We start from the raw sequence: 13,488 nt of genomic DNA, 5'->3' as shown, positions 1-13,488 counted from the left end.
CTCATGACCCATCCTTCAAATCGGGCAAAAGAAGGACACATTTGTCGGCCGCATTTGAGGGAGTCACGGAATGATTCATGAATTGGGACAGCCTTCGTCGCCGCGCTGTAACGTAATCGGCCTACAAATACGGCCTTCGAAGGATGCAGCCCCTGAGGCTGACTTCCGGGTCAGCCTCGGCGTTGATACATTCCCTTTCCGGTTGATTTTGCCAATTGTAAATTTGTTTCAGTACTTGTAAAAGTGTTTTCTGAAATCTAAATTTGTTTTCTGAAATGTAAAAGTGTTTTCTGAAATCTAAATTTGTTTTCTGAAATGTAAATTTGTTTTCTGAAATGTAAATGTGTTTTCTGAAATGTAAATTTGTTTTGCATTTTGTTAAATTGTTTTCTGGAATGCAAATTTGTTTTCTGAAATGTAAATTTGTTTTCTGAAATGTAAAAGTGTTTTCTGAAATGTTAATTTGTTTTCTGAAATGTTAATTTGTTTCGCATCTTGTTAAATTGTTTTCTGAAATGTAAATTTGTTTTCTGAAATGTAAATTTGTTTTCTGAAATGTAAAAGTGTTTTTTGAAATGTAAATCTGTTTTCTGAAATGTAAATGTGTTTTCTGAAATGTAAATTTGTTTCGCATCTTGTTAAATTGTTTTCTGGAATGCAAATTTGTTTTCTGAAATGTAAATTTGTTTACTGAAATGTATATTTGTTTTGCATCTTTTTAAATTGTTTTCTAAAATGTAAATGTGTTTTCTGAAATGTAAATTTGTTTTGCATCTTGTTAAATTGTTTTCTGGACTGTAAATTTGTTTTCTGAAATCTAAATTTGTTTTCTGAAATGTAAATTTGTTTTCTGAAATGTAAATTTGTTTCGCATCTTTTTAAATTGTTTTCTTGAATGTAAATTTGTTTTCTGAAATGTAAATTTGTTTACTGAAATGTAAAAGTGTTTTCTGAAATATAAATTTGTTTTCTGAAATGCAAATTTGTTTCGCAACTTGTTATATTGTTTTCTGAAATGTAAATTTGTTTTCTGAAATGTTAATTTGTTTCGCATCTGGTTAAATTGTTTTCTGAAATGTACATTTGTTTTCTGAAATGTAAATTTGTTTTCTGAATTGTAAAAGTGTTTTCTGAAATGTAAATTTGTTTTCTGAAATGTAAATGTGTTTTCTGAAATGTAAATTTGTTTCGCATGTTGTTAAATTGTTTTATGGAATGCAAATTTGTTTTCTGAAATGTAAATTTGTTTTCTGAAATGTAAATTTGTTTCGCATCTTGTTAAATTGTTTTCTGAAATGTAAATTTGTTTTTTGAAATGTAAATTTGTTTTCTGAAATGTAAAAGTGTTTTTTGAAATGTAAATTTGTTTTCTGAAATGTAAATGTGTTTTCTGAAATTTAAATTTGTTTCGCATCTTGTTAAATAGTTTTCTGGAATGCAAATTTGTTTTCTGAAATGTAAATTTGTTTTCTGAAATGTAAAAGTGTTTTCTGAAATGTTAATTTGTTTTCTGAAATGTATATTTGTGTCGCATCTTGTTAAATTGTTTTCTAAAATGTAAATGTGTTTTCTGAAATGTAAATTTGTTTCGCATCTTGTTAAATTGTTTTCTGGACTGTAAATTTGTTTTCTGAAATGTAAATTTGTTTTCTGAAATGTAAATTTGTTTTCTGAAATGTAAAAGTGTTTTCTGAAATGTAAATTTGTTTCGCATCTTGTTAAACTGTTTTCTGAAATGTAAATTTGTTTTATGAAATGTAAATTCGTTTTCTGAAATGTAAATTTGTTTCGGTACTTGTAAAAGTGTTTTGCACCCCCCGGCCACCGTACTTAGATGTAGAAATTAAGCAATGTACAAATATTGCACAATTCAAGAGAAAATATACGGATTATATAAATAATTTGTATAAATATGAATGTGATAAATGTTTTGCTATTTCTGAACTGTGTATACATGTACATTAAGCTCTGATCTATAGATGATTGAGTAATTTGTATTTGCTGGTACTTTATATGCGTAGGTATATGTAGCCATACATGCACATGTTTGTGCATACATATTTGTATGGGTTACAATAAAACTAGTTTAATTAAGATTTTGTATAATGATGTTGGACCATTTTGTTTGCTGAATCTTTGACCATTTGCACGTTGCTGGATGCCACCAGGCCTTCTATCATCATCGGCCATTTTGTATTCCAGGACAGTCCGCTACTACAAATCCCTGCGGGCACCGCGGCTGATAGGATGGTGGCGTCGCAGCTCTGATGCCACAGTCAACTATATAAGAGAGTATGAGACGGCCCACCATTGCTTTTCACGCTGGAAACCGAGACACGGTTACCACGCAACTGGAGTATCACTCTGGAGAAGAAAATTCCATGTGGGCTTTCATTCATTCTCCCCGTTGGCCAACGAGAAGAAATTCATGAAATACGTTTCTAGGATAAGAACACCAGAAATTTCACTTTGCAGATCAAAGACGTGGATTTAACACGTAACCAAAAAAACCGCGGAGGTTTCAAGGAGATGGAATCGCCACCCTTATTTTGTTCCAGTCGACTGTTGACGGTCCGTGATACTGCTTTTCTGCCAAGGAAGCCAGAAATAAACCGGACCTTTCTACTCTGAGTTATGCATGGACAGGTGGAAACTCTTCCCCCCCTTCTCTCTCCTCTCCTCTGATCCAGAGGAGACACCACCAAGTAATTTTGTTATTTTCTTTTATTTTTTTTCATTATTAGAAACAGCTTGGGCAGGATAGAGTAGGATTTTAGGCGATTTATAATCGCCACTTATAGTCCAATGTGTTCTAAATTGTATGTGCATGCAACATTTTATTGAAACTTTGATTGCTGTGGATATCTGAAAGCCGCTGTGCTTTTCAAGCTGTGTGTGTTTTGCTGTGTTGTTTAACACCTGAGAGCAAGCTCAGGGCACATTTTAAAGTTGGACTGTTATAATAACTTCATGGTGAAAATCAATCATTTTCTTTGTCTTCAACTTCATGTTTATTCGTTTTACAACCCTTTGTTTGCGCGGACTCCCCAGCGGTGGAGGATGTTTTATGACTTACAGTAACTAAGCTACACTTTGGGAGTGGCCTCCTAGAGCTTCGTTCAACCATATTCCTTTTGTATCTTGCCATAACTACCATAACTGCTGGTTTGATCTCATACACACGTAGTGCTGTTCTTTATTTTGTTTAGTTAGATATTTTACCCTTTTTAGTAGGACTTTGCATGAGATTTGTCTACTTAATAGTAGATAAGACTACCACCAGTAATTATCTCCAGGAAAACCATGGGCTCCCAATGGGAGAATACTGTAATATCTCTGCATTAATACGTAACAGAAAAAAGAAAGTTAATTAGATAAGAAACAACAGAAAGATATTAAACTTAAAATCTATTCCTTGTCATATGCAACTTGCCACAGAAATATTGCCAGCCACTAAGTCTCTTAAACTGGCACTAATAAATGTTAGGTATTTGTCAGGAAAAAATAAAAAAATAAATGACTTTATTACTTAGCATAATATGTATGTTGTGTTTTTAACAAAAACATGGTCAGATGAAAATAGTGAGACACCTACACTGATAGTCAATGCCTGCCAATTATAATTTTCTAAATGACAGCAGGGATCATAGGAGAGTGGCCACTTTCTTTGTAAAAAGGTGCTCCTGGGCAAATTTGAGTTTTGAATATCTGGCTGTTCAGGCAAAGGGCCGTGCTCGAGCTATATTTATGAAACGCTTTCAGGCCTCTGAAACCCAGAGCAAATTTTTCTGTGATTTCAATGATTATCTATCCCTGATATGTGTTGATTAAAACTGTTTAGTCACTGTGGGAGACTTCAACATCCATGTTGACAACCCTCAAGACAAAGGGACAAAAGAACTACGAGATACTTAAAAATGTTGGTTTGACTCAACATGTTAAACTGCCACAAGACCAAAGGGGTCATATTTTGGACTTAATCATCGATAAGGGTCTGAACATTTTCAAGGTCCTTCACTGATAATGTTCTGGGATTTTTAATTGATATTGCCCTATCTGGCCACTTTTCTGTTATCTTTGAAGCATCATTGCCTTTCACTCAATTAGCCAGTTGGCGCAGTTGGTAGCACTGTTGCCTTGCAGCAAGAAGGTCCTAGGTTCAATTCCTGACCGGGGGTCTTTCTGCATGGAGTTTGCATGTTCTCCCCGTGCATGCATGGGTTCTCACCGGGTACTCCAGCTTCCTCCCACAGTCCAAAGACATGCCTGTTAGGTTAATTGGTCACTCTAAATTGTCCTTAGGTGTATGAATGGGTGTGTGGATGGTTGTTTGTGTGTTGCCCTGTGATGGACTGGCGACTTGTCCAGGGTGTACCCTGCCTCTCACCCATAGACTGCTGGAGATAGGCACCAGCTCCCCCATGACCCACTATGGAATAAGCGGTAGAAAATGACTGACTGAAGAAAAAATTTTTTTAAGGACAGTGCTACTGAAATCTTTAACTAAGTTTAGCAGGTAGATAACTTCCATTCTAAAATTTCCAACATTACTGGTTCTATTGCTCTCATTAAAGTGAAGGTTTTCTCTTGTAACAAGAGGTCTCTGTTGGGAAATCCTTTACCAGTAAGTAAAAAAGAGAGTGTCAAAAAGCCGACCAGAGGAGGTGAAAGACTGGACTCCAGGTTCACTATGACATCTATAAAGAGATACTTTAGAGGTATAACAACTGAAAAATGCAAGGTAATCTTGTTTTCTGAAATCAACAAAGACAATAATAATGCTTGTGCCTTGTCTGCTACGGTCGACAGGTTCGTAGCATTTGAACTATATTCTAACAAGACCTGCAATGAGTTTACCAACTTCTTTACTGAGAAAATTCAGAACATTAGAGGAGTAGTCTCTTCTGCATTATCAAGTCCAGCAACAATGCAGTGTTCAACCAAAAAAAATGTTGAAAAAAAGACACAATTTTACCCAATCAACTACAAAAACTTACAAAAGGTTATCCATGACCTAAGTTCTGCTGTGTTCATATATTATCCACAGCTTTCTTAACAATTGTTTTGCCTGTCATAGTGTCTGATTTGTTTGAAATAATAAACTCATCCCTTTGGTCAAGTGTCTTCCTCCAAGCCTTAAAACAGCAATTACCAAACCACTTTTTAAAAAAGAATAATCTAGACAAGTTCCTATTGAATAGTACAGTTATTGAAAAAGCTGTGTTTCAGCAGTTAAATAACTTTTTTACCTGCTTTACCTCGTAGGTCTCATACGTTGCTTGCAATTTTTCCACATCACCACTTGCTTGCCAATGGCTTTATATAAATGTGTAAATAAAACATGCTCATACTCTGATTCACCTTGACATGTATCACTGGATTAGTGCATTCTATTTCCTAAATGTTGCATCAGAGTCATGTGAACCTTTAGGAGAATCCAGTGCAGGCAGAGCAAAGAAGCCAATAAATATTTCTATTTAACTTCAACAAGACGTTGTCCTTTGGGCCTGCTGTGTGCATTTCCCTTTTCCTGACAATTATTGTGCCACTAACACTAAGCATTTCAAATTAAAGTTTGCCTGGCAAGGAGCGCACATTCATCAGTGAGGCTTGCTGAAACATGCTGCGCTTTCAAGAGTGAATAATGCCAAAGAAATGATGCTCTAAGTGGATTTTCTGCCTGCTCCCCTGCATGGCCCTCACATCAGAGCACCCATTTCAAGTATTTAGTCTTGGAAACATTAATCCCTGTAATTTCAGGTCTAGCGTGCCTTCCCTGTCAGGTACATTAGGGCTACATCAGAGAACCAGTAAAACAGCGTGGAGGCTCCAGTGTTGTCCGCTGGTAATTAAAATGCCATGTGTTCTTCCTTACAACGTGAGACAGACTGTCACACTTTTATTGTCTCCACTGAGAAAAAAAGAGGGATGATTCAAAGCAGACAGCGAAGGAAAAGAGACAAAGGAGGGATTCATGTTTGGACGTTGAAGGAAAGCTGGGTAATTTTCCTGTGAAATGCTGCTGTGTTCAAGGGCTTTTAAAATGGATCATGGTTCTGTTTATTTACAAAAATACCTGCAAAGATTGTCTAATAACAGCCATGTAATATCTTTGTTCATATTTTAGTTTGTTTAGTGGTGATGTGGAACATATTGTAATTTAATTTATTGGAAACTTTGCCAGTGGGATGAAAAGAATTAGGTCCTTAGGTTTATGTACAAAATTTATGGAGCTAAACATGTATTGTCTTTGGGATATGTTAGTTAAAATTGTGCAGTATTTGAAAGGTTCTTTACATCCTTGTTCAAATTAACATGGCTTAGAAGTGGACAGGCAGACAGAGCAACATTTTCTTCAATTCCAATAGAAAGAGCACAAATTTAATTTGGAATTTTATGGCAGTTTATTACTCTATCAGTTACATTTTGAATTACTTTTGAAATCTGGTCAAACGCTCCAAATTTTACTGATAATGGATGGTTACTTTGCTCACGACTAATTTGTGAAGTTGGTCTTGTTGAAAATAAAAGCTCATTATCTTTTATTTAACCTCTTTAGGTAATTTAAACAACCAACTTTTAGGCAGAGCTATGTACCAAAGTTCTCTACGAATTTAGGAAAGGACTTAAATGTGCACCTCAACTCTCCTGTTTCCACCAGAACTGTCCGTCGGGAGCTCCGCAGGGTCAATATACATGGCCGGGCTGCTATAACCAAACCTTTGGTCACTCATGCCAATGCCAAACGTCGGTTTCAATGGTGCAAGGAGCGCAAATCTTGGGCTGTGGACAATGTGAAACATGTATTGTTCTCTGATGAGTCCACCTTTACTGTTTTCCCCACATATGGGAGAGTTACGGTGTGGAGAAGCCCCAAAGAAGTGTACCACCCAAACTGTTGCATGCCCAGAGTGAAGCATGGGGGTGGAACAGTGATGGTTTGGGCTGCCATATCATGGCATTCCCTTGGCCCAATACTTGTGCTAGATGGGCACATCACTGCCAAGGACTACCAAACCATTCTTGAGGACCATGTGCATCCAATGGTTCAAACATTGTATTCTGAAGGCGGTGCCGTGTATCAGGATGACAATGCATCAATACACACAGCAAGACTGGTGAAAGATTGGTATGATGAACATGAAAGTGAAGTTGAACATCTCCCATGGCCTGCACAGTCACCAGATCTAAATATTATTGAGCCACTTTGGGGTGTTTTGGAGAAGCAAGTCAGGAAACGTTTTCCTCCACCAATATCACGTAGTGACCTGGCCACTATCCTGCACGAAGAATGGCTTAAAATCCCTCTGACCACTGTGCAGGACTTGTATATGTCATTCCCAAGACGAATTGATGCTGTATTGGCCGCAAAAGGAGGCCCTACACCGTACTAATAAATTATTGTGGTCTAAAACCAGGTGTTTCAGTTTCATTGTCCAACCCCTGTACATTTTTAAAGATGGCAAAACTCACAGTGTTTTTTGACATTTTAAAGAAGGAGAAGAGAGAACAGAGCCAGGAAAATTTTGGAAAATTGCAACCTATATCACCATCACAAGGTTCATTAAAGTTGTATGATTTACTGATATGGAGTACCATACAGAACTCCAATGGCCTGAGAATGTTTGCAAATTGGTGGAATGGGAGATATGCATCATGGACGTGCAGCCTACAAACGCTCTGCGACTGCATGCTAATATGTCAATATGAACCAAAATCTCTGATGAATGTTTCTAACACCTTCTTGAATCTATGAATTAAGAATTAAGACAGTTCTAAAGGCAAAAAGCGGTCCTATTCAGTACTAGCAAAATGTAACTCATAAAGTGTCTAGTGAGTGTATATTCTAACAGAAAATGAAAACACTGAGCATTACCAAATGAGTACAGCTAGAAAACAAAGACTTTTCAGCACAAACAACCCATCATTTTTCCAACCAAAGAATGGGAGTACTAATAAAAAGGTGGTTTAAAGTCTGTAGAGTGAAGGATTGTAATGGAGCAGCTTGACAGTGTGGATATCTTCATTTTCCCCGTATTGAAGTTTAAAAAATGGAGCCTATCGTTGGCACCTGGGTGTGTACCTTGAGCTGTCTGAATAGAAGTTATTACCTACTCGGAGACTGCCGAGGAGGCCTTGGGGATTTGGTCATCAATTAATCACAAAATCTCCCAAAGGTGCAATTCATCAAAATGTAATGGTTCTTTTGTAGATGAATAAGTTCACAAAAAAAGAGCAGATATTTCCAAAAAAAAAACAAAAAACAAAAACTTGCCTCAACATTGTTCACCTCATTGATCGATGCCTCTGAAGACATGCCACAACAACTGAGATGGAAGCAGAACTAGTGGGCTAAAACATCATCAACAGCAGTAGATAAGGAACAAATAGTGAAATAAATGAATGGGTCTATGCAGTTTAGATAGCATGTATGAGAAATGCAAATAATTTGTCATGTTAACATGTCCATATTCTGTTTTTTAATAGTTGTAATGTTGTCAGTTTCCTTATTTTTGTTATTGCCATCACATTGAAAGCTGTTTTTGCTCTAACCTGGTTTGTTTAGTTTGTTTGTTGTACTGGCGCCAAGTATATTCAAAAGTTCATCCTGCCAGTAGCCTAAAGGAGTAGAAAAGTTTTAAAAATCTTTTACAGGAAGCATGCACAGGTTTCACACATTTATAAACAGAAAAAAAGAAGATAAGTTTTTGTCAGACTCCTTCAGGCAAAGTGCGACAGTGCAGTATCAGTCCTTAGCAAACTTTCAAACTTATCAAAGAATAAGTACTTCACTTACGTAAAACTTTGCTCTTATTTCAATAAAGATGAGACATTAGAGAGAGGTGACATTAGTCCAAATTAAGTCCAGTTTCCTTAAAATATGATCAAAGGAAACAAGGCAGTAATCTGTTTTTTCTGTGTATTTGGATTGAAGTTTGGAGTTTTTGACAATGATATTCAGAGTACAAACAAGCTTAATAAAAGGTGCAGCAGAGGTTAAAACAACATGCTTTCAATTCTATTAAAGGTCTATTTTGGCCAAGGAGTTATTTAAGGAAAGTAACAAGGCCTTAAAGTAGAGAAAACAATGCTGTACTCACTTTCTTTTATTGAAGAAGGTTTTAGTCAAAGTTTCAAAGTCTGTGATGATTCTTTCACAGGTGTGGTCAAATACACCTCACGTAGACAAAAACTGAAAACAGCAAGTCAAGTCAAATCAACTTTATTTATATAGCGCTTTTCAGCAACAAGGCACTAAAGGAGCAGTACATACATTACGAAAAACATTACAATGATACAGAAAATCAAACAACAAAGATAATTAAAAGTGGAGCATAAGAACTAAAAGATGCTTCTCCATGTTTGGTTCTGGTTCTGTCTATGCAGAGTAGATTTGAGCCAGAAGACCTGTGAGGTCTGGGTGGTTGATACACTGACAAGATGTCTGTAATGTATTTTGGTGCTAAACAATTCAGTGATTTATAGACTAACAGAAGTATTTTAAAGTCTATTCTCTGAGCTACAGGGAGCCAGTGTGGGTACTTTAGAACCGGAGTGATGTGCTCCATTTTCTTAGTTCTAGTGAGGCTGCGGGCAGCACCGTCTGAATCAACTGCAGCTGTCTGATCGACTTTTTAGGCAGACCTGTGAAGACACCGTTGCAGTAATCAATTCTACTAAAGATGAACGCATCAATTAGTTTTTAAAGTCCTGCTGAGACATTAGTCCTTTAATTCTGGAGATGTTCTTTAGGTGATACAGGGGTTGGACAATAAAACTGAAACACCTGTCATTTTAGTGTGGGAGGTTTCATGGCTAAATTGGACCAGCCTGGTAGCCAGTCTTCATTGATTGCATATTGCATCAGTAAGAGCAGAGTGTGAAGGTTCAATTAGCAGGGTAAGAGCACAATTTTGCTCAAAATATTGAAATGCACACAACATTATGGGTGACATACCAGAGTTCAAAAGAGGACAAATTGTAGGTGCACGTCTTTCTGGTGCATCTGTTACCAAGACAGCAAGTCTTTGTGAAGTATCAAGAGCCACGGTATCCAGAATAATGTCAGCATACCACCAAGACGGACGAACCACATCCAACAGGATTAACTGTGGACGCAAGAGGAAGCTGTCTGAAAGGGATGTTCGGGTGCTAACCCGGATTGTATCCAAAAAACATAAAACCACGGCTGCCCGAATCACGGCAGAATTAAATGTGCACCTCAACTCTCCTGTTTCCACCAGAACTGTCCGTCGGGAGCTCCGCAGGGTCAATATACATGGCCAGGCTGCTATAACCAAACCTTTGGTCACTCATGCCAATGCCAAACGTTGGTTTAAATGGTGCAAGGAGCACAAATCTTGGGCTGTGGACAATGTGAAACATGTATTGTTCTCTGATGAGTCCACCTTTACTGTTTTCCCCACATCCGAGAGAGTTACGGTGTGGAGAAGCCCCAAAGAAGCGTACCACCCAGACTGTTGCATGCCCTGAGTGAAGCATGGGGGTGGATCAGTGATGGTTTGGGCTGCCATGTCATGGCATTCCCTTGGCCCAATACAGTTGTATTAACTGAAGCTGTGTGCTAACTCTTAAACGCTCTTCCTTTGGTACAAAGATTATTGAATACAAGGGGCCCTAAAATGGATTCTTGGGGAACGCCACATGTGATTTTTGTGGTCTCTGATGTAAAGTTACCGACTGACACAAAAAAGTCCCTGTCCTTCAAGTAGGATTTAAAACAATTGAGTGCTGTACCAGAAAGGCCAACCCAGTTTTCTTTAAGCAAGCAATTTTTGGTATTACTAAAACTACGAGCTATTCAAACAAATACCTAATGAAAATAAATAAACTTGAAAATGTTACTGTGAAATTAACTCTTGTTTTCAATACTCAGTAGACCAAATCTATATGCACTTAACTTTTTTTTATTTGTAGTTTTCCCACATAGATATTTCAATCTGAAAAGACTCACAAGGAAAAAGGAATGGCAATTAGAAAAGTTTTAATGATGTGAAATTACATGGTTATTTCTTTGGCGCTCTGACCTGGGAGAAAGACATGAATGCTGAGAATGACATGAGCAAAGATGAACATTTGTAAGATTTAGATTTAGAGATGTCTTCCCCCTGATCCGACACTGGTGGTGGATTGGCAGCCAGCGAGCGAGGAAGCCAGGAGTAGATGGGAAGGAAGATGGTGGACGTGGGGTGGAGGAGGGGTGAGCTCAGCTGACAAATGAGGATGAACACGGCTGAAGGTCCTTTAAAAGCAAGGCGTTGGAAGGTGATTGGATGGAGAATCGAGCGGACGGGATGCTGATTGGAAGGCCGGGAGACGCACGGAAGAGTCATTGGAAGGTGTAGGCAGTGAAAGTGAGTCTTTCATTCAGAATTTTCATCTAAACTCAATTTCAATCTGAAAAGACTCACAAGGAAAAAGGGATGGCATTTAGAAAAGATAATGTGAACTTACATGGTTATTTCTTTGGGGCTCGGACCTGGGAGGAAGACATGAATGCTGAGAATGACATGAGCTAAGATGAACAATTGTAAGTTTTAGATTTAGAGATGTCTTCCCCCCAAAATAAGGGCCGAGGCCTAGACGAGGTCTAATTGAATGCTAAACGGGGCATCTATCAGGAAAGTAGAATGAAATAAGAAAGAAAGAGAAAGCGAAAGGAAGGATTAAAGCAGAGAAAGACGTTTGTAAATAGGATATAAAGCAAGGAAATAATAGGGAAGCAAAGCAGATGATAGATATGCCTAAGGGCAATGCAAGATGATAGATATGCTTGGAAGGCAATGCACGATAATAATAACATGCTTAGAGAGCAATGCAAGGTGATAGATATGCCGTGAAGGCAATGCATGGTGATAATATGCTTAGAGAGCAATGAGAGGTGATAGATATGCCGTGAGGGCAATGCATGATAATAATATGCTTATTGAGCAATGCAAGGTGATAGATATGCCGAGAGGGCAATGCATGATGATGTGTATATTCCACAGAGGAGATACAGATAAAGATATGGAATAAAGCTATGAACAGATCAGCTGAGCATAAGAAATAGATAGATTGGGTAATGAAGGAATAAAGGCAGGAAATGAGAGGGTAATTAAAGGGAAGAAGGAGTTTAGATGAAACGGGAAATAGGATTGGATAAAGAAAGGGAAATAAAAACGAGATGAAGAAATTTCTAAAGAGCTATGAAGTGCTGAAAATGCCATGAAAGAAATGCAGATGAAGATATGAAATAAAGTTATAATTCAGTTCTATTAATAAGAGTTGGAAGATAAATTGAACATGAAGGCAGAAAGGAGGAAGAAGAATAGACGTGATCAAATGAGAAGCTTAAGACGACAAGGAAAAAAATTGGCCTCCGATTAAAGAAGGGCAAAACAAAGAGAAAAGTACTTTTCAAAGAACATAGGTAAGCTAGAAGTGAGGGAGAAAATTAGCCACGATTAACAGGTGCTGAAGGAAACCTGCAAAACGGAAACATGAAGATTGAACAAAGCCAATGATGGATAAAGGCCAACCACCACCAGGAATTGAAGGGAGCTATTACCTGAGAACTGAGAAAACATAGAGCAGATAGAACAAAGCAGAAACATAGGAAGAGAAGGATGAAGAAGACCAACAACCCAATTACTGGAGAACGGCTGAGGAGAGACCTTGGATCGCTGCAGTAGTGGCTGCTCCTATTCTGAAGGAATGGCCTGAAAACTGGCTAGGGGCATGATGCATTGAACTAGGACCTGCTTAAAATATTTGAGGAACAAGGATACGGACATTGGGCTCCTTCTGGCATGTGAAATGGGGACATGCGAAGGAAAAGGATTTGAAAGTAGAAAAGGCTAAACCTGATAAATAATAGAATTCGGGTTGATATTAGCAAGGATAAAGGGATGGATTCAATCAATCCTTAGGACTTTGAGAAGAGTAATTGGAGTAGGTTGATGGGCAGAGACGGCAGAAGACCTAGGAACTAAATAGAATAACCTGAAACATGACGAGCAGGAATGATGAAGTTATGAGTTAAAACTTGCCAGGACGCACCGGAGGTAAGGCATAATGCCTTAAAGGACGAGTGGCTTTGACTAACGAGATCGACCACTGCTGCATTATCAGATAAAGCGGCGATGCGCTTCTTTCAGAAATGCCCCAGAGGCAGCGGGCTATGGAGATGAGATGATCTCATAGAAAGCTGGGAATTCAGATTGGGAAAGGAAGGAGGCCTTACATCGGAAACGAATTGCCCTGAGAAAACCCCCAAAATCTACGGACGGAGCTATGTCCGTGTAAACGACCTCACTAAAATTGACTGTTCATAATTTGTTTCATAAGAATTTGCTATTCTGCTGCGGCAGTAGGAATTAGTGCTTATGTTGAAATGCATAGACTGGGGAGGTGCTGTAAACCACTGAACAGAGCAGCACCAACCCAGTGTGCAGAGAGAAAGTGTGCTCAACAACTATCACACGA

Source organism: Girardinichthys multiradiatus, chromosome 4, assembly GCF_021462225.1.
Source record: "Girardinichthys multiradiatus isolate DD_20200921_A chromosome 4, DD_fGirMul_XY1, whole genome shotgun sequence".
In the NCBI taxonomy this organism is placed as follows: Eukaryota; Metazoa; Chordata; class Actinopteri; order Cyprinodontiformes; family Goodeidae; genus Girardinichthys; species Girardinichthys multiradiatus.
Note: the sequence above shows the minus strand (reverse complement) of the source record.